Source organism: Pundamilia nyererei, unplaced genomic scaffold (genome assembly GCF_000239375.1).
Source record: "Pundamilia nyererei isolate P.nyererei 1_Seehausen unplaced genomic scaffold, PunNye1.0 scaffold00180, whole genome shotgun sequence".
NCBI lineage: Eukaryota > Metazoa > Chordata > Actinopteri > Cichliformes > Cichlidae > Pundamilia > Pundamilia nyererei.
The window spans coordinates 425,212-427,521 of record NW_005187581.1 but is presented as its reverse complement, the minus strand read 5'-3'; positions in this window follow the sequence as shown (position 1 = coordinate 427,521).

The window sequence follows — 2,310 nt, the reverse complement described above, 5'->3', positions numbered from 1 at the left end:
AACACAACATGAGCTCAGTGCTAATTGTCATATTAATTGGCATGATATCACAAAGCTAATCTTTAAACTATGATATGTTCAAAAGTGAGCCTGCTTTTAAATGTACTTGTTGAGTTTTTATTACAAAACTTTCTTTGATTATCTGTAAATAATCTGCTAAATAAAAGAAAAAAGTAAGGAGACAAGACCACTTACTTTAAAATTACGTTTCGTTAGCAATGTACTTTTAGGAAGAAACGATGCAGTCATAAGAAACTACCACATCATCAGGAACCCTTGTGCCTGTCTCCAGCTCTTATCAGTGTGCAGTCTAGACTTAACTTTGTTTACCATATTTACTCTGCACCGTCTAAATTTGTTTTAAAAATTATTTGTCTCTTTTTCTCTAGACCGCCTTTCACAAACCACTTTTTTTAAGAAGACTTTGAGAGATGCAGATCTGGATCACATGTTGAGAGGCTCCACATTGGTAGAGATGGACTCGATGATATGAATAAACCCCTCTGTGCAGGCTGACATGCCTCGAATGTTCCCGAGTAGATCTAATAGAGAAGTTCTGCGGTGCTGTGAGGGATTCAAGAACTACAAGTAAATCAGTCTCAGCTTGTTATTTGAACTGGATTTTTTTTCACTCCCGTTTCTTCAACATCCTCACGCGATCATCCTCATATTCTGTTAACAGTGTCCTTTCTATGACAGCAGCCCAGAAGATATAAAATAAACTTTTGAACTACACCGTTCAGCTTCCTTACATTTTTACTCATGTGCAGAACCTAAGCTACTCTAGTTTGTTCCCCACGTGTGGTACCGCCTCTACATGCCTTCAGTATTGCGTTCCATCTTTCTCCAAGCCTCTGTGTAGTTCTGTCATTTTGCCAGACTAGCCTCAGTATCTTTATGAACAAATGTGAACTCTGTTGGAGCCATTCCATCTCCTGGACCTAATCCCTCTAAAAGCTCAGACAGCAGTCCATAATGTAAACATATTGTGGCCTGTACTGTGTGTGGCACTAGTTGGGAAACCGGCATTACCTTATCTTGATTATTGTCCTTTTGTGGAGGGCTATTTTTTTTGGAAAAGACATCTAAATGCTTCCAAAGAAACAAACAATCAAAGAAAGCTGGAACAGGAGGAGAAGACAGGACTGGACGTATAAATCACACTCAAGGAAAGCCGTAAAAGAAATCTCCAGCTTCTGCCCTGGCTCCATTTGCAGACAGCTGTGAGAGTTACAGAGCTGATTTTGGACTTCTTCTTGATCAACTTCCAGACACAAAGTAGCCTTAGGTTTCTGGTTTATGATTCCAAGAAGACAGGCAAAGCTGTGAATATAATCTATCAACTCTGTTGTCTCGGGGTAAACGTACACAGCTTAAACAAAGCAACCGATCAAACAAACAAATAAACAACAAACAATTAAAGTGATTATTTTTGGGTGAGAAAATAATCCAAAAATCCTAATTAAATGCAATAATCTTTGCTCATTAGCTTCCAAAGATGTCTAATAAACTTGCACCATCTAAATGTGAGTAAACGTCAGGTCAGAGTGGTCATGTGACGAGGCGTGACAGTGCGGTGACCAGTACGGCTATCCGTCGCAGGATGTGCTTCTGTTCCGGTGGAGTCAAAGGCCAAAGCCTCGTAGAACAACGCATCAGTGCAGCAATAAACAGGAAGCAGCTGATCCAGAAGGCCGACTTGAGTGACAACTTATCTCCCCCGGCGCACTTGACCTTGTCATCTTCCTCTTCCTCTGAAGTGTCCAGCACACACCTCACAGGCTAGGCCAAGGTTCAGAAATCCCATAACACGGCGCAAGACACGTACACACATAAACAAAGCAGTCACTGCTGTCGCATGAAGCTGCAAATTTCATTTTGGAAAACTATAGATGATGAAACAAAGCGAGGGGATGGTGTGTGTCTGTGTAGCATTATCCTTCTGGGGGGTATAAATTTGATCCAGAACATTCTCCTCCACCCTGCAAAGAATGTAGCAATGTAAGGTTTCGGGTAACGCAGCGCCTTTTTTTCATCTCTCTTTTTTCTTTCTTTCTTTTTTTCAGTCTCCAGCACGCAGACTTGTCTGTCATTAACACTATATATAGACTCATGGTGGCACATTCACAGCAAAATGTCACTATAGTTGTGCAACATGGCATCACATCTGGCTCACAACACCCACTAAATCTGCCCCCGTCTCTGCTGTTTTATGTGTTTGGTGACTGAGCCAGCTCGGTGTGTGGAAGTGCGACTCACTCTTTCCCACGATGCCGTGCATCAGCAGGCTGAAGTGTGTGTGTGTGTGTG